Source organism: Struthio camelus, chromosome 3, assembly GCF_040807025.1.
Source record: "Struthio camelus isolate bStrCam1 chromosome 3, bStrCam1.hap1, whole genome shotgun sequence".
Taxonomy (NCBI): domain Eukaryota; kingdom Metazoa; phylum Chordata; class Aves; order Struthioniformes; family Struthionidae; genus Struthio; species Struthio camelus.
Window position 1 is genome coordinate 58,098,856 of NC_090944.1, and position 19,909 is coordinate 58,118,764.

The 19,909-nt window shown below is 41.8% G+C and overlaps 2 long non-coding RNA genes across 2 annotated transcripts in view; one reads left to right on the forward strand and one right to left on the reverse strand.

Annotated features, from left to right (window-relative positions):
- Nucleotides 1–10,706, forward strand: part of LOC104145412 (uncharacterized) — a 41,993-nt gene extending 31,287 nt beyond the window's left edge. Inside the window, exon 3 of the long non-coding RNA XR_694321.2 lies at nt 9,666–10,706. This is a non-coding gene — a long non-coding RNA (uncharacterized lncRNA). The remainder of the gene's footprint in view (nt 1–9,665) is intronic.
- Nucleotides 1,804–19,560, reverse strand: LOC138066726 (uncharacterized). The gene is made up of 3 exons (XR_011140154.1): nt 19,446–19,560; nt 15,110–15,243; nt 1,804–1,827 (listed from the first exon to the last, which is right to left on the reverse strand). It is a non-coding gene; the product is annotated as an uncharacterized lncRNA (long non-coding RNA).
- Between the last annotated feature and the right edge of the window lie 349 nt (nt 19,561–19,909).

A 19,909-nucleotide genomic window follows, 5' to 3' on the forward strand; every position in this document is an offset into this window, starting at 1 on the left:
CTTGGCATTTTGGATAGGCAAATGCACTGCCTACCGCCACCACACACAAGCAGACAGGTGGCAAAAAAGCACCAATAGCCGTGGTCTTTCTTTGGATGCAAAATATTGCCCATGAGGCGCAGCTTTCCCTGCAGGTGGTGTCCTGAGGAGCTCGTTGCCAGCTCCCTGTAGGGCCACAGCATGCCAGCCATGCAGGGGCGACACAGCCCACGGCCACACGCATGCACAGGAGAGAGGCCTGGCCAGGAGGCACCTTCCAGGGACTTATTTGGGCACCGATACAGACTGACGGTCTCTTCCGAACCGACACTGCGAGGCAGAGCGGGGACGGTGGGCATTGGCCACCCCCGTGGGGAGGGTGCTGCCAATGGTGCCCAGCTTGAACTCCCTGCTCCTGCCCGGGAGCCACTCAGACATCAGCCCCACCGAGACCTGGCAGTCCTGAGGGGCAGAAGGGACGCTGAGGTTTCCGGAGAGGCGTGTGACGGTGGCAGGGCTGGAGCAGGTGTGAGGCTGGTGTCAGGCAGAGGTGCGCTGTGCAGACACCTGCCTCCCCCTGCATGCGTGGTGGGGCTCGTCTCAGTTCCTCTTAGAAACTCCCAGGAGCAGCATGCTGGGGCACATGCCTGGTGCTCAGAGGGAGGGGAGGGTCTGAAAAGACAGAAATAAGCTCCACAAGGGCCAAAACCTTTGTAGGCAGTTGGTTCAGGCCTATTTTTGGCTCTCTCACTGGCCTCACCTTTCTCCCCACTTCTACTTCTTAAAATAGCAGCCAAAACACTCCCCAAATTGCTGTTACTCATACTTTCATCTAAGCTGCCCTGTCCCAGGGCCTCCAACCTCACCATCACTTGGGCTGTTGCGCTGGCAAGAGAAAGAGAGACGTTTCTTTCTGTGCCTTCCTCGTTTGTAATAAATGCCTCTTGGGAAGCATCTTGAGAGATGTCTTGGGAACTTGTCCTAAGAGAGGAAGAGCCCTGGCCCAGAGAGCAGTTTGGGATTTGTATCCATTCCACTATTGCTTCTTCTATTTGGAACAAATGGCATTCAGAGTATCCTGGGAATAATTTGAAGGATTATTCATTTTATTCAGCAATGTGTCTGAGATGTTCCCAGAGCTGCCTGAGACCATCTGCAAAGTGAGTTCCTTCACAGACCCAGTTCTTAGATGGCCCAGGAGCTCCAACGGGTCAGGTGAGCAGATCAGAAAACACAGGCCGTAGGGAAGGCATGAGGATACTATTTTGTCTGTAGTGTTTTCCTATTCAAAGGGGCATTGCCCAATGCATTTTTACCAGGTCAGTTGGCTAAGTTGCTTGAATTGAAGGCTGGCCTGAAAGCAAAGAGTGAGAGTTAGAGATGGAGTAAATGCTGTTGACACGGCTGGCACATTGCAGCATGGCAGAACAGTTTGCCTTGTAATTGCTTCTTTTCTGAAGCTTTCCTACGAGGGCCCCGGGAGCTGAGGGTAGTTTCCCAGTTTCTGAGTGTTTCTGTGACTCCTGGAGGATTACAAGGCACCACCCATGAATGTCCTCTCCTGCGCTGTTGGGCTGCAAAGCCTGTTCATTGTGCACAGCCCGTGTGAACCTGAGAGAATGCCTGTGTTTTATCCCAGGCAGTATGAACAGTCTTTGCCTCTTGGCTATGTTGCGTACTGACCTGTGTCTCATCTCTGGACTTGGTGACGTGGGAAGGGACAAACTGCAATTCCTCCCTCACAAACATACGCACGATCCCAGTGAGGGTCACCACCACCACTGCTTGGCGATGATTAAAGAGAGTCCCATGCTCACTGTATATGCCCTGCGCCCTGGCTCCAAAATCCTGGAGGGAAGAAAGGGAAGAAGCCTTCTCAGTGCATGCAGGCATCCAGACAGGCCAGCTTTGTGTAGGTGGAGTCTGGCTGCTCTGTCCGCCGCGGGCTGCTAGGTACAAGCACAGACAGCCCTGGGGAAAGGGTGCAGAAGGCTGCTAGCCCGGAGTTCTGCTGTCTGGCCCACTTTTTTCCCTATTCCCCACTTTTGCTAGAAGATATTGGTGGATAACATTGTGAGTCAGGCAGTGCTTATGTGGTTGGCTGCATTTCTCCTGTGGACTATAGGTATTTTGATTGTGTGGTATGGGTTTTTTTCCCCCCTCTGTCCATAATTGAAATGAAAAGTCAGGAGGAAGAACCAGAAAGAAGAGGAAGAGAAGTAATTACAAACTGAAGTAGGCCTCTGTTTGGGAATCTTGGCTGACGTCTATATTTTGCGCAAAATGCTCTGGTAGCTTTAACTGTTAGAGGTAGTCAGAGCACTGCAAGCTCCAACAGAAGAGCAGTTTCTGACCCCACGCTGGGCCATGATGTAGGTGCAGACAGGATATAGCAATGCCATCAGCACGATTTACGTTAGTTACAGGTATTCCTTAGAAATCTCCCAGCTGAGCTGACTTACAACTCAAATACCAAAAGTTAGGCAGGGTTGAACAAAGTTCATTCACCAGAGCCAGGTTCTTGAGAGGACAGAGGAAAATGGGAACTGGTATGGGTAATGGGTATTTTAATAGGCACGTTATTCCAACCCATGTATTGAACTCAGCATACCCAATAAATATTTGCTTTATATTTCAATTATATAGTTGAGGCTTCATTGAAATGGTACAAATCTCTCACCAGCCAATGAACGTCTCAGGGCAGTGTTGGCTTTAGCCTATTTCATGAGGTGGGCCAGCATCGTTTTTGCCTGCTTCTCCATCTGCGTTCCAGCACCCTAATAACATATCTATCTTCTCTCTTGCCAATTTGAACAGGAACTAGTCATTTCCAGGTAGTATTAAATAAACTTTTCGCATTTGCAGATTAGCATTTCAGCTCCCCAGCATCTTGCTGATGGTGGCAGCCATTTACTTTTTGGCCTGTCCCGTGGATGCATTTTGGGTAATTGGAAATAGGCCGAACAGAACATCAGGAAGATACAAGAGGAGAGGGCTGCAGCAAATAAGGCGAAAAATAGCCTGGGCTTGTTTTGTTAGTGACAGTGGAGAATAATAAATTAGTTTTAAAGAGGATACAGAGGTAAGATTGACTGGGTTTAGTTACTACATCTATGGGGAAAGAGAAGAATCTAGGACGACTCCTGGACTATGTCCTTCTGAGATAGGCAAGGGCAACACCACCACAAATAAGTCACTCTACAATTTTTCTTGTTTTTCTTCTTTTCAGTTCACTGGAAAAAAGTAAGCGACAGAAAGGAGAACAGCTGAAAGGAAGAAAAGCCTAAACCAATCCTTTTTAAAATTCAGTCTAAGATGATCAAAAGCTCAGAAATTAACTAGTATATCTTCCTGAAAATTGCCGTGAAAAATCACTTCCATTTTTGGCCAGCTAATATGGACAAAATATGAAACATGATTTTGCAACAATAGGGTCACAAGAAAGGGCCAACACAGTTTTTGGCTGTAGGGCACAGACATACCTCACTGAAATAGTTCCTTTCTCTGCTAACAAAAAGATATACTGCAATTGGATCAAAGTGCACGAAAAATGATGAGTAATTTAAGAGAGAAGATTTACAGATTAGAAGAGAGAAATATTTTTTAAAGGAGGAGAATTTCTAATAAGTGAGGATTTCAGGCAGTGCATATATATACGTCAATAAAGGGATGAAGTAATCAGGAAGAATTACTTACAGTAAGATCCACAACTTCAGGTAGAATTGTCTCCCTAGTCTTCACAAGACTAGGTGAAAGAACATATTTATTCAGATTAGATCTGACCAAACTTCAAATCCTAGGACAACCTTGCATCTTCATAAGATTGAACTTTATGATCAGCCTGATTTATTTCTTTCAAGAAATTTTCTCTCTCAAGGACCTTATTTCGTTTTCGAAACAAGGCAAGGGAAACAGCACTGCAGAACTGACACAGGTTAGAAATAGGGGAAAACAAAGGTGGGAAGTGCTATCAGTATCTTTCCTAAACTGCTGGTGTGGCAGCCTGATCGGTAGCATTAACAGTCCTGACATCTCTGCAGGAATTATTGTGCTTTGTTATGTAAAAACAGAAAATGCTCCATGATCACCTAGGTCCTTTTCACTCATCCACTGCATAGAGGTTAGACTGCAATGAACCACCAGATCTTATCAAAGTGTTGGGAGTAAAAAGAACTGAGTGGGTCTGTGAAGAGCAGAGTGGATGGAGCCTGATCTGCCAGGAACTGTGCCTTGTGGTTGGGCTCTCTGATGTCTAATATGGTATGAGTTCCTGCTTGGACTTATACGCAGCACGGGTGTTCATTCACTGTTTCTGTCTCCCACATGAATTCCCTGAAGTTTCAGGAGGGTGAACTCGTGTTACACTGCTCTCTTGGAACTGGCACAATTAGGCTCTCTTTTCTTTAATCTCTCCTCTGTTTTCTTGCTACCTTTAGACACACACAAACACATCCTTTGAGAACTCTACCTCCATCAAATCTGGTTTTGATTGTTTGCACATAAAAGCTAAGGCCATGAGAGAAGAAGCCCTGTGCTCTACTCATCATCAGTCACTCATTCCCACCTTGTACTCCCTGCTCCCTTTTGTCATCAGAGGCTTTTCTGTGACCAGAGCACGGAGCTGAGCTGTCTGGAAAAAATGAACAAAAAAAGCCTTCTGAGTGGGAGAGATCAAGTACAACTTGGTCCAGATCCCTGAACCAGGTACCTGTGCATGCTTGTGCCAATGTGAGGAAGGGGCAGGGCTGAGGCAGAAAGAGGAGAGCACAGTGGCTTTTTGCAGCAGCAGTGCTGGCTTCTGGGAGCTTGTAGTGGACCTACAATATAAAAAGCATTCCTGGAAAAGTTAAAAGCTAGTCCCTGGAGAAAGCTCACTGACTAATGTCAGGCGTCTCATGCAGACAATACATATTCCCACGTATTCATGGGCAAGCCTGCGTCACCCATTAGGTAATAAGATTGGGCTGGGGTGGGGGGGTTATTCCCTTAATAAAAAACTGACTGACTCCTGCCTGAAGTCAGAACATGACAGGCACAGAGGCCCTTTCCTTATGGACGCAGGGACCCCTTGGCACTGCTTTTTTCTGGGATAAAGGCATCTTCAAATGAGTGGAAATTTAAATAGTTAAAGAGTTACGAAAAGGAGAGTAAGTGCTGAAAAGGAGCCATCTTTATGGGACGCTAGGTTTTTCGCTAACTGCTATTCCCATTCCCCGCTCAGTTCTATACACCGCTTTCTAAGGGCAGGCTGTAAAGTCTGGTGGTTACAGCAAACCAGTGGGAACCAGGAGAGTTTCAGACTGCACTTCCACCTAAACTACTGACTCATTGTGCAACTACCTAAAATCACTTGACCTCTTTGTGCCTCAGCCCACCAAGCTCAAGGTCTGGCAAGACATGGAAGTGAAAAAGAAACAGATGCTGAGTTAAGATTGTCTGAGTCAGTATGTCAGAAGTAGGTAGCTGGTGGTGAACATCTCTTTTTGTGGATTAAAGTTTATTCTATATGATGCTCTGGTCAGAACTGATATGACCATCACAGAGAAACAATAAACACAGTAAAATCCTGGCAAGCTAAGGAAACCCATGGAAAACCATGTATTTAGATGAGTATCATCCATACAGACAGCAGCTGTTTTAGTTCCCATGGCTTCTAGTAAACTGAAATGCTGTTTTATAGCAAATTGCATTGCTTTTAAACATCTCAGTCACACACTGCTTCCTATGGTTTTCCTATTAGGCATCATTTTAACTGATTCTTTGATATCGCCCTGGTAAGGTGAATTCATTCATTTTAACTAATCTGTGTTTTCATGCATTATTTTAAAGCTCTTCCACTCTTCCTCCTTTGCTGTAACAGATGTGTCAAACATGCCTTGACTGATATAGCTTTGTCTGCCTGTCTAGTCAGTGAGGACTGGAAAATTTACATTCACACAAAAACATAGAGTTAATAATGATGAGCTGCTGAAAAAGTTTTGGGCTATATCCAATTCTGTGTTTCTGAAAATGAGACCCACGGCAAAAACTACAGACTCAGAAAAATACAGAATTCAGATTCACTTTTTAACCTTACAAGGGTCTTTGTTTTCATGTCAAAGGAAATTCTGTTCAGTTACGCACATGAAACTTCAACAATTTAAGGATATAATCTTGTAATTCTTTGTCAGGCGAGTCTCCCATTGACTCAGTGATTTCAAAGGCACTGTTGCCTGTGTATGAATGGCAGGATATGGTGCAAATTAATGGTCATGGAGAGCTCTGCTCTGTCCTACCTTCACATTTTTTTCAATTCATTTTATGGGAACATTATGGGAAAAAATCCTGGCTTCAGTTCATTCAACTGGAGCTTTACTACCAACTTCACCGGAGCCAGGGTTCCCCCATTTTGCTTTTCAGTAGATGAACAAGTTGTGGTATCTCTGAGAACCGCATCTCTGGAGTGAGCCTTTAAACAGCATTCAAATATTGCCAGACTGCAGGTGATTAATTTTAAGCTAATACACAAAACTGTGTTTTAGGAGATCATGAATCAAGGGTGCATGACTTAATGGCACTGTGACAAGCGCAGTTTGCAGAAGAGATCTTGCTGTGCGGTGACTCTAGCTTTTGACAAGGAGACTGCCTATGGTGGATGTGATAAGCTGCTTATCCTCACAGCCTCCCTTTTTAATATCAACTGCATTAATAGAAGGCACAGGACAGGATGGATTAATTGAATAGCTTTTCCCCACACCTAAGTCATGTACGAAGTATGATCTATGGCAGAGTTGGGGTCATAAAACTGAGATGTGATATCATTGCCTTGACATTATCTCCCTTGCTACCCTTGAACTCCAGAGACTTAATGGCCTTCAAATAAATGGTATTTAAACAAACCTCTTTTCATATGATCTTGTGGAACCTATTTAATCATTACCAGGAACAAGTGATCATTGCTAAGAACTGGATTTTCCTGGCTGCTCAAGCAATAGTCAGTATGCTCAATTCCCCAAGATCAGAAGTTGGTTTAAAAACTTTTTGAGCACAATTGCTTTTTTTAAGCAATTTGAAAACGATGGTGCAGATCCACCAGTCTCCAGTCAGAGCTTTATTATCAGGAGCATTTTCCAAACTGCTGAGGTTAAATGTGTATCTTCTCATCTCTTTTTTTTTTCTCTCTCTCCCTGTATGTCTGTATGTGTTTATATGTATGTATGTATATATATGTATCTTCTTAATCTTAAATTTCATAATTTCATTGTGCACTGAGGCTAACAAAGGCATAACTTAATCCAGGATTGGGGCCAAATTCAGCAATGGCTAATCATCACGCTTCTTATGCTGGAAATAAGATTCCCCATTCTTTAACCAAATATGCAATTAGTCATAGTGGTTACTGTAAAAACACAGTAAATCTGAGAAGACACATCTGCTTAGAGAGAAAAAAAAAAAACCCAAACAACTGGAAATACTTTCTTTCTGGTGCAATTTCACTAATGTAGCAACAGCAATAGTTCTCTGAGCAGGAGTTTATCTCTTTGAGCGTGTCCGTGGGGTGCAGTGGTGGGTATATGCTCATGCTGTGAATCAGCCCTTTGACAAGTATAACGATAGTTTCCATGTATTCTCATTTTTCCATGGAGTACACTTCAGTCAGCTTCAGTTTTATGTCCTATGCTATCACTCACCTGAACGGGTAGCTGTGGATCTTAAACACGGGCATTTATGCGTGAGATGTGGTAAACTGGGAAGTTAGATGGATCGTTGTAGACAAAAAGAGAAAAAGCTGTTATCTAACGAAATCCAGTGCTCCATATGCTGTCTTGCAGGTGTCCCTTTATGTTCTTGAGCTGAGTACTTAATGGCTCTACTTTTTGCATAAGCACTGACAGATTTTCTTTACCTGTTTATATCGTCATGTCCACCACTCCACACAACTATTTCCTGCCAGTTATTTGCTCCTCATGCCAGTTGGATGAGAGCTTGTCCCTGTTGTCCATCATTGCAAGGTATGAACTTTCCCCTCATACTGAAAATTTCTTCAAAAAGCTGAGCTGTTTTCTGAGACAAGATACTCATCTGCTTTGGTATGTAAGTTCAATGTCACAGATTTTTTAAGGCCAGAGGAATAGCCTCAGTTCAACAGGGCAAAGCAAGCTTTTTCCTCTTTACAAATTACTTTGCCTGAAGACAGAGAGGTTTATTTTAGCAACAGAAAGCCTCAGTCCCAACTGTGCCTTGCTGCAGTTCTGTTCTTCTAACACTAGTTGGGGCTCCTTGCAAACAGAAAAAGCACGTCCTCATCAGTTGCCTTTAGATGGCACTTTCTTCATGGAAAGCTATCTCAGTGACATTACTATACTCAGTAGATCTTTTTTGCTTTTATAGCAGTGAATTATAGACACCGCATCTCAAATTGCTGTAGAAGTATCTAGCACTTCTGGAATGCCTTTCATTTGGGGAGCTCAAAGGCTCTGTACACCTCCACCAAAGAACAAACATAGAGGCTAGCTAATTATTACCATCCCGATTTTACAGGTAAGGAAAACTAAAGTGCAGTTAAATTAAGCAACTTTCTCAAGGGCACGAAATATAACTATTGCAGATTCCAGCGTAGGATCTAGGTCTATTGCATTAATAGAAGGCACCTTCAATTTAAAATTGAAAAATTTCTCATTTAAAAAGGTCCAAAAATCTGTGCTTGATTTTAAGCATGTAATACAATACATTGAGGCATCTTCTAAAATGTGGTGGCTTTATTAATGTATCAGTTGCTTTACATTCAGGGGGATGGCTTTGCCAGCCCTGAAGAGGAAACCTAAAACAGAATAAACTGCAATATCTACGGTCTGGGCAAAGTTTCAGTCTTAGTCCTAAATAGCCCTAAATCCATTCTTAGTAAGATATGAATCATCGTGTTTATAGTCAGAGCTACAGATACAACTCGGCACAGTCTGTAAAAACAATTCTGTATTAAAATGTGAAACTACATTTCCTCCTCAAGTCCTAAAACCTGATACCTGACACTAAAAAATATCACCCGCTTGCCAGTGATGCCAGTCCTGTTCAGACAGGAAAACTTGTCACAAGACTGGTCTCCGTTTTCCCATCTCTAAAAAAATTGCCTTTCATGGTCAAAAGTATTCAAGCTACAGAGGAGATTTTCTTTCATATTAGATTTTTTTCAGGTTTGTTCTGTCCCCTCCTCTGGTACAACTGATAAACAATGTCTTTTATTGCTATAGGCAGCAAGTCCAGCCTAATACAATAGGAGGCAAGGCTTGGCGGGACTGCAGAGTGCAGGTGTTTGGAGTATTGTGGTCATCCAAACCAGATGCTGAGGAGATGGAGCACCTGTTTCCCTTCTTTTCTGCACTGGAGAATACAGCACTACGCAGGCTACAGAACACAGCCTGAAATTAATAGTGTTGTTGCAGTTTTCCCTTGACAGGGTAACAGAGATGTACCATCTACAGCTTTTGCGAGCGCTCCTTGAGTGCTCACGCAGATGTGCTGGATAATTTTTTTTCAGAGCAACAGAAGGGAGTCAGAGATGGATCTGTAACTTTGTTTCTCTCCAGATTATTTTATTCATCACTGGCCATGTCCTGGCATAAAAAGTTGATGATTTTTATTGCCCCGACAGCAATAAAGTTAAACTAAAGTCTCTTGGATTAATGTACATTTTATTTCTGTTTCTACAGGTTCTACAGATATCTCTTTTGGACAGAAAATGCAAACAAAGGACTGTGTTCAGGATAACTGACTTACTGCTACTGCCTTTGCAGACAGTGGAAAGACCTCCATCAATGTAAAAGGAGTCAGGATCCTACCGATTCTGAAAGGTAGTAATAATTTTACATGAAAGGTCCCAAAAGTGCTGGCCCTAAACATGCTCTCCCTCCTCTATCTGATAGTCCCCGTGAGCTGCATGGCTACAGAGTTTACAGGTTCAGGCAAAAGCTGAGCTGGCAACCACCAGGCTCCAGCTCGTCAGTGTAATGAGCCAGGGCCCTCTCTGACCTCAGCACAAGTTCCTGCACCCCCTTCCCTCCTCCTGTTCCCCAAAAGCAACTCTCTCCAGGTAGGGAAGAAGAGCAGACTTTAGGTCTTTTTAGGCTGCTGAGTCCAGATGACCGACAAATCATCCAGAACGGAGTGACCTCTCTTGGCTGGAGAACTGTGTCTGGTGCAGGAGCCATGAAGAAAGCCACGGCCCTCGTCTGTGCTGTGCTGGGGACTGTAGTCATTCTTTAAATGAAGAAACAGAGCTGTTTTTAAACCAATGATGTGGAATGTAAGAATGCTGACAGTTTTATAGTGACTTTTTTTTTTTTTAGTTTAAAAGAATGTGGATGGTTAGCAACATTTTCCAGTTTCTGATAGCACTAGTTACAACATTACTTGCATTGAGAAAAAGTAAATATTTACTTGGAAAAAACTGTCAGAAAAGTAAAATTTGAAAAGCTTTAAGAAATTGTAGTTTAGGCCAAGTCACTTTTAAAAATGGAACTCTGGCTCCTCAGATCTACTGCAAAAAAAAAAACCCAAAACAAAGAAAAAGAACAAAACAGAATCACTTCAGCTTTACCACCATGTGATCACGCTAAGGTCTAACTTCCACAGGGGAAAGATACTCATGATGCTACGGTAATACCACAGTAAAATGAAAACACATTGTTTTCCCTGTGATTTTACCTCCAGATGGCTCAAAGCCAGTAGTTTTCTCCAGGTAAAAGATGCAACCTTTTCTAAACAGTAAAGATGATTGCGCAAATATTGTCTTCTCTGGCTTTTCTCTCTCTCTCATACAGCATACACGCTCACAAACACGCACACACGGAGAAGTAAATACGCAGACAAGGCTGCTACTGGAAACAAGAACAGCTCCAGCTCTTCAGCAGTTAAAGCATGTCTTCCGATGCTTTAACTTCACAAGTATTTGACAGACAGCGTGCAAGACACAGAGGCAACAACTCAGTTGCATCACTTGATGTGTGCCCACTTCAGAGCAGGGCTGAAATTGCTCTTGAGTTCCTCAGTCGTTAGCCAAACCCACCAATAAGGCCCAAATTAATCGGAGTAAACTGGAATCTTTTCCTTGTTTCCTTACAAGGAAATTGTAATTTGCTGTGCTATAGGATTTTTAATGAGGGCTCTTCATCACTACCAGTTGGTATTTATCGAACTCTTTTTCTCGTTTCTCCACCACCAAGGTGCACTTCTTTCTTTCGGCCATTTAAACTTGCACAACAACTTCCACCTATCTGAACTTCGCTTTACAGCTTTGGGTTTTTTCTGACATATTCTTAGTTTAGCTGCAAACTTTGCCTGTATTACTGCATAGATAACCATGCCTGAGCTAACGCTAGCAGTACTCAGTCTCCACTACCTCTGTTCCCATCTTAAACAGACAGTGTTAATGAGCCAGAAACTATGTTCTGAATCAGGAAAAAGAGGATTTTGGCAACTGGTGTCATATTTCTGTAAGGATTCAAAAATAAAATTAGAAAAAGAAAAATGTTACAAAGAAGCTATTTACACTGGAATCCCATTAGACATGATAGAGGGAAATTACCCAAACTGGGAGACAGGCAAAAGAATGGGAAGCTGGAGGACAGATATGCCAGGTAGACTTCAAGGTCTACAAAAGATTGGTTGTCTCTTCTGGAGTTTACACTCTCATTGTCTAATTAGACTAAGAGGGGTAGAATAGAACTAGGGGAGATTAAAATCCACGATAAACAAGGCATCTTTTATTTGATATTATTAGAACTGGTTTCACTTATCTTCAGAAATCTTTCTTTTTGTGCTCCTTAATTTGTCCTTGAAGTCCTGTATCTAATCATTAGTTGAGCAACCAATAATCCTTCCCCAACCCCTCCACCCCTTTTTATGACCAACTTTAATCTTTCAACCCAGTGAAAAACATGTTTCCCCTATCATAACTAGTTTAACAAAAATTCCCTTTCAAGTTTAGATTGCACAGATACAATGGCTTTCCTGCAGCTTCATGCTGGAGAAAGGAATTTACATTAGAAAAAAAAAAGAGATTTATGATAGCATTGTATTTCCATTTGAATATGGAGAGTTAATAACATGCATATGTTTTTTTTTTTATTATTATTATTTTAAGGTTTAAGCTATGCCATAGGCAAAAGGAAACCTGGAAACTGTGGGACTGGCAAGGCTCAATGAATAACCTAATCTGGATTTCATTCACAAACAGCAGCTCACACACAGGGAAAGGGCTGGTGTGTTTCGCCAAATCGGAACTGGAGTAAGTGCCAGGATTTCCTGATTTGTTTACATTTCTGAAAAAACTTTTTTTCCCCTGGACGAGGCTAGAATTAGACTTCCTTTTCCACTTTTGGCCCTTTCCAAACTATTCTTGCTTGACATATTCTCTCCTTTTCCCTGTATTCTCCTTTGTTCCAGTCTCAGCTGGCTCTTTTGTCTTGGAAAACAGAAAAGGCAGTGAAAGATGTCAGTCTATGATAATAATGATAATGTAGCCAGGTTTGCATGACAGCAAAACAATGCCTCAGGCTTTTCCAACACACTTGGATTCACCATTCTTTTTCACAATTATTCTGAGGGGAGAGAGTGTGATCTTTCTGGGGCCATACTAGAACAATGGTGTCATAAGGCAAAAGAGATAAAAAATCAAAATGAAACCAGCTTACCCAGACTCTCCTGATGAGGCCTGTCAGTTAATCAGAAATCGGAGGGAGGCAGTTACAAAAGTAAATCACCTGACTGGGCCCTCCAAGCCTCTGAAAATATTGTTTTCTCTACTAGTCATTTTTCACTTTCACTAACTTTACTGTACTTTACCCATTGTCTGCAACCTTTGTGCAATGCCTGCAGAAACTTGTTTTGGAGACCTTCTGTGTGCCTTTGTTTATAACCCTTTGATCATCCCACAGAAAGAAAAACACTGTAGCTTGGACCTAAGCCATTGTTTTCTTAACATGACAAGAAAGCCAGTCTGCAATCAGCCTTTGACGCGCATGTGTAAAAAGGGCTGGTAGGGGCTTCATAAAGTTATTGGTAGACTAGCAGAGGTAGTTAGCGCTTGAGCATCTTGCTGAGTAACTGTGAAGGTTTAAATCCCCTGACCTAGCCACTCTGTCATTGCAGGTTGGTATCCTGTGCTGTTTTTATTTCTAGTAGCAGAGTTATAGCAAAGCAAAGTTATTCCAGTCAGGATGTCAGCTCCTGTTTGCCTTTGACTATTGCAATCAGACACAGCCCCTTGAGTGCCTTTCACTGTAACTGGACAAGGCAGCTAGGAGGGGCTGGCTGGGCAAGGAGACGCAGTACACAAGCAAGTGTTCACAAGAGGAAAAGGCAGGGGTGCAAGACTGAATTTCTGCATTTCAAACAAACGTTGTCAGCCAGATTTTTAGCTGCCATTGCTTCACTGACACACTGCTGATTTACCCAGCTGATGAATATGCGTCTGTGAGAACAGGAGAACAGGGTGATGAGGCAGATGAAAAGTTACTTGAAAAGGAAAAGGAAGCAAAGAAGAGAAAGATGGCGATAAAAGAGGAAGGGAGTGAGAGACATGATCACGGGACTCAGGAAACATGAGCTGCAATGTAGGGCTGTGGGAAAATGATTAGAAGAGATTGCATGAAACAGGACACCAATTTTGCAATGTCTGCAGCACCTTTTCAAGATCCCACACTGAGATATTATGCAGAATTTTCATGGCTGGATATCTGGAGCAAGTCCAAGCAAAGGGTGTTCAGTCATCTATGTTTACTAGTGCTATGGACTAAGGTTTCCTGTGTGATCGTTGGAATATATGTCTACTTTGGTTATTCTGAATTCTGTTTTTCACCTTTTAAGTATTTGCATGATATTTAATTGCTTACACTGCGTATAAGCAACCATTTTTAGCACAGCGTTTGACATGGGGATATATGGATCAGAAATTGCTGTTCCACTGGTGCGTGATGGAGGGGCATGAGAGAGAGAAGGGGGAAACCTTCAGGAAATGGAATGGATTGACTTGTGGTAAGGGGAGCAAGCTACTCCGAGGGACGGTAGAGGACGGTTTCATACATGATCGCACTAGCCAGCTTCTTTCACTTTAGGAAATCTGCATAAAAACAAGAGCCTGAAAGCTATTTTGCTTACATGACTGATTTAGCTGATTTCAGTAGGGCTACTCATGTGAGTAAGGTGAGCAGGAAGTGGACTGATGTTAGCAGGCAGCCTTCGCTAGAAATTCGCACCTACCATTTCTGCCTCATCAGCTGCCTGAGCCTGCAGTTTCACTATTAGGTTTTGGTGGTACATTTTTAGATTTCCAGTTACAGTTTGCATGACGACAGCCAGTAGTCTACATCTGACCAGTTGCTGCTATTCAACTTGATGAGAACCGTAAAGAAAGTATTCTTCCAGGAGAAAGGATAGAGGAAGGGACAAGCTTATTTCTACCGCTTTCAAAAAATTATGATTCATGGTTTGTGTCAGTCAGAGTTCAATTCTCACTGACAAATGTCAGTAAGAGAGTCTTCCTTTAAGCAAACACTTCTGCTTTTTTGCATTACTGATAGCTAATACAGATGAAACCACAAACCTGAAGAGTACAGACTTCACCAAATGTTAGTCACGCATCATTTGGAATAACTCAGTACTTGATGGTAATTGACGTTTAATTTGGATGTTCGTTTTTCCTTTTCTTGCAGCCCCAAATATATTTTTGTTTTCATTTTTCATAGCACTTCTTATGTAGTATTGATCATTGGACTGTTCGAGCATAACTTAAGTTGAGCCAAGATTTTCTAAAGCAGTAACCCATATGGAAGTTTGTACTAAGGAGCCTGAATAGCTGAACTAAAGCACCCCTTGGCGCCCAATGACTTCTTGTGACATTTGTAAGAGAAGTTACATTCAAGTTATCAAGTTTCATAGGAAAGTTGTTTTCTATGACCCCACATTGTGTCTCCAAGAAAAGAGAAGCTGAATACTACAGATGAAGCCTAATGCAGCTCGTTTTCTCTCTCTGCCCAAGGACACAAGCTGTGCCATTCTGTTGTGGCCCTGTCACTCCAGACCTGAACTTCACAGCACACTGAGAATATCATTAGTCCACACAACATTCTCACACACCAGCATGCCAGGGGATTACCTGCCTCAGACGTGCCTTGTTCTCTGGCAGCAGGACCCCTCTGGAAGCTCGTGAATTCCATCAGGTGTAAAAGCACAGTACGAAAGATACAGTATAAGCTGATTCCAATGATCTCTGTCCTTTGCATGAACGAACTGTTGCCAAAGAGCAAGATTAAATTTATGGTCAGCAGGATGCTGCTGCTAACTCGGGATGTTATTTGTAATTAGATAACCATGGCTATAGTACAGACTGTGGGTTCATGGGACAGTGGTACAATAGGTGGTGAGCAGAGCTGGACATTCCTGGGCAGGGTGGGAGGGAAGGCAATTCTGCGTATTGGCTTGAAATTTTCAGTAGAGAACAGCCAAGAACTGAGACTCTGAATCCAAAAAACCCCTTCAAATTGGAACTAAATCCCTACTTGAAAGCACAAGTTAAATTTTACTGTCCTCAGAGTGCAATATAGGAAACATGCCTGATTCAAAAGAAATCTCAATGTTCCTCACAGAGACAGGGAATTCCCTTTCTGATACAGCTACAAGACATAACAATTTTTTTTAATGAAGAATTTTACTTGAAATGCTACATTTAGCATTTACAACAATTCCTGAACAAGGTCCAAGGCATAGTTCTTCTGTTTCTCTTGACTGAATTCATATTTCTTCGTCGTGAGCATGCAGGGTTTTTGTAAATTGGCAATTATTTTTCCCTGCAAGATTCCTTCCCCCAGACCCTAAGGTTTTTCCCTGTTCTTTTGTGATCTCAGTAAAAACAGAACACACACCTGACAGAGGTGAGATGTGGAAATTCTGCAAATTTCCACTTTTTTTTTTTTTTTAAATGAAGTGACCACGGTGGGGCCTACCAAGTCCGTCTAGCTCAGTTGCCTTTCTCCTTTAAACACTAGTCAGTTGAGGCTGCCTAAGGAAAGCACAGAAGAAACCAGGCAAACTCAAATGACGCTTCCTTGGCAAGGCCACGTAACTGCCAGCAATCAGCAGTTCAGAGAATTTTTGAGCCAGAGGTTGCATCTGGGCTATTGTTTTTAATGTTCATCAATAGACCTATTCTTTGTAAAATTCTGTATTCCTATTTTGAATCCATTTATATCTCTTGGCTTCCACAACATCCTGTGGCAATGAGTTAATTATGCTTTGGGTGAAAAAATTGCTTAGTTCTTTTTGTTTTCAATCACTCTGCCTGATAATTTAATCTAGTGCTCCCTCCTGCATGGCAAAAAATAGTGAATAAATGGTGCCTATTCACCTTTCCTACATCATCCAATAGAGTAGATTTGTTAAATTATTCCTCTCTTTCAAAAGCTGAAGAATTTTAATTCTTTTGCTGGTTCCGTACCTCTTGTCATCTTTGGCAACATTTTGTCTGCATCTGTTCTACCTCTGTTACAGTCTTTTAGAGATGGGGTGACCAGAACTGCTGTGGACTGTGAAAACTGTGGAAATAGTCTTGGAGCATCTATGCACAATAATGTTAAATCACATGTTTTTACCGTGAATTTCATCAAATGCCAGACCTTCTTCTTAAGCTACAGTTGTTGGAACTGACTAGAGAAAAATTTTAAATCTGAAGTGGAACTGTTTATCTGTTTCTAAAGCCTATCACTTTTAGGACCACCTCTGGGCTTCATTTCTGTTCAGTTGCTTTTATTAGGGAGACTGATTCACAGTTTTAGGGGGTTAGCAATACTTTATGCATGCACTTTCCAGCACTGTCTTAGGGTTCTGGCTCCTCTCTCTTTCTCACACTTACGGCAAGATGATACCCAAGTGAAATCAATCATAAACATATCCCATTTTTGGTGTTATGCTGCATTAGTCTCTGAGTGAAGCTCTCGCTTATTTACAATTTTATAGCATGTTTAGTTTTTTGATCTGAGCCGACACAACCCATTCAAAGATAAAAGCATCAATTAATTAAGCAGTTGTTGAGATCAGAAATCTGACACCCATATGGTGTCAAATTAGTGCCTGAAAGCAAACTGCCCAGAGAAGCACATGCATCTGTTGCAAGAGATTAAAATAAAGTACCTATTAATTACTATGAGTTTCTTGATTGACTTTAAAATTATATTGCTGAACTGATTCGCGTTGTGTTATTCATCTTTAATGTCATCACAGACTTACTTCAAAAATATCAGATTCCAAGCAAATACTAAGTACCCTCCAAAAACAAGGAAAGGAAACTGAACAGTGAAGAGATGCCACAAAGCATGTGCTATGTTTTTCCAGTGCTAGGAAATACATAAAACCAGATGTATGCAGAATAGATATAACAATGAGTAATAAAGAGTATCTCACAATCATAGGATGCACGACACAATAATGAATTGTATATTACATGCTTAAAAAACACAATTAAAACTGTCCATTTCTTTCCAGTGGAAGTTCATTGGCAGAATTGTAACATAACAAAAATTCCACTTCAGGTCTTTTATGCTATTTTCCTGTTTTCATGCACTCATGAATAAGAAAAAGTGCAGATGTTAGAAGCACATACACTGTCTCTGTCTGTATCTAAGGAAAGAATTGTTTTAAAATATACAGTTATCCGGTTATCACTGACTTATTTTTAACATCCTAAAGTCAGAACTGCATCTGCTTTGATTACAGTGGATCACAAGTTAGACGTGTCTGTCTTAATCAGGCCTTTTGATGCAGAAGGAAATACTCCTGCTAACTCAGATGGTGCCTTTCTTTCTTCTGAATCAATGACTTAGTATTATTTTTATGAGGATAGATAGTCTACTTCTTTAAACGTGTAACAGGAAACGAGGCAGGATGGGAATGGGGAAAGATTCTACAGCAGAAACTCTACAGTGAGGAGCTAGAGAGTGTGTGCACCCATGCATTCCAGGGAGACCGCTCTTCTTATTTTAATAAATATCCTTGTTCAGGCATTCACAAAAAACGTGACCATCTCTGCAACTGCCTTTCTTCTTACCATCCCTGGAGAATGCTACGCTGCTGCGGCTAATACATTCAAGTGAAATGCAAAGTAAACACTGACTCTTTGTGATCATTAAAGACCTCAGAGAACTGATGTTAATCTAAGTGTGATGCACAAATCCAGCACAAGCAAGGTTCGTAGGTAACTGCATCCCGAAACATTTAGAGGCTTGCAGGTAGTGGGTGATACCTTTACTCCCCCTGGAAGCTCAGGGGGAGTCAACACAAATCCCGGAGCACCAAGGCAAGGTGCTCCTGATGCGAAAGGCTATGTGCTAAGCATGACCACATCCTACACAAACCTCAGCAGCTGGGAGTCTCCATGCAGGTCTGCAGAGTGCCCATGACCCAAATCCTACCCCTGGGGAACAGTGGCAGAGGTGACTGTGGCCAGGGCCGTGTTGGGCAGCTGCAGCTGGGCCACGGCCCTAAGCCAGGAAGCCCTGGGCTGCCGGGACTGCAGAGCACGCATGTTTTGTAGTTGTAATGCAAGTTGGGTGCATAATTCTATATATAAAAACCTTCTCCTGTTTACCTGAGACTCAGTCTACATACTTCTCATCCAAGCTAGCTGCTTTTTACCTGCATGAGATAGATAAATCCTGAGATAAAACGTGCAGAAAAACTTATGTGGAGGTTATCAGCAAGCTGACTAATTTGGAAACTTTATCTCCTCCTCACTCGTCCTTGTGGGGATCTTCCACACATGCAGTATAAGAAAGTTAATAAACAGCTGCCTGTAGTACCCAGCCTCTGGGACAAAACTATAGCTTTCTCTTCATTTTTGTTAGAAAAAACAGGAACTAAGCTACTTAATGTCAATAAGCTTCTCCACTTCTAGCATAGGCAGATCAATAAATCTTCACAAGGGTGATATCAAAGAGTAGGAACAAATCTAAAGAATTCTGTAGGCATTTTGGTCTCCTCCACACAGATAATGATTGATGGCACCTTTGTCTAACAGTCAGGCTCATAGGCTAAATCAACAGATTCAAGGAAATTAATATTTCAGGTGAATAACTACCCTGCCACAAGCTTCCCATTGGCTTTTCTCCAAAAGGGAAACTGAAACAGACAGCAAGATTATCAAGAATATAATTTTAAAGTCGCTTTTTGGGAGGAAATGTTTTGTTCCATCAAAGTTTTCTGGTTTGTCAATGAAAACTAAAATCTTTTCATTCTTTTTTTTTTCAATTTCCTCTTTCTAGTTTTCCTTCTCATTTTATTCTTTAATAAAAGTCATCACTTTTCTTTTATAGGGAAGCAGCCCTAGACTCTCCAAATAAGACAGATATTGTAGGTGTAATATTCAGGAGGGTACCCCAAATGCTTCAACCTCCATTAGCTGCAGGTAACCTTGTCAGAAAAGTACAGTAGCACTATTTTACCTTAGACAAAACATTCCTGTACACTTCCTCCGTCAATTGTTAGGTATTGTCCCGTTTCCTTCCAAAGATGGTGCATTTTTAGGCACATGTGATGCAATTCTGCAAGTTTGGGGGAATGTAACTGATTAAAGTCATTAGACATTCCAAGGTTTTTGGATTAATGAAGTTACAGAAGTGCAAAGCGCTCATATTAGCTTTTTGTACAATTTGTAGAGAGCTTCAGTTATTACAACTGATGAATAAGCCTTACCAAACTTATCAGTTTCACTGGTCTAGTAGAATTCAATATCGTCATGTGCTTCCAGGACTGTGTCAGCTGTGCTGAAAAATGAAAGAAAAAACACAAAAATGATGCACTCATTAAGACATGTGCCAACATCAGGCTTCTCTTAACAAATAAAAAAAAAAGGCATGCAAAAAAAGATTTTATCATTTTCACTCATCAGTGCTTCTCTACTGACACC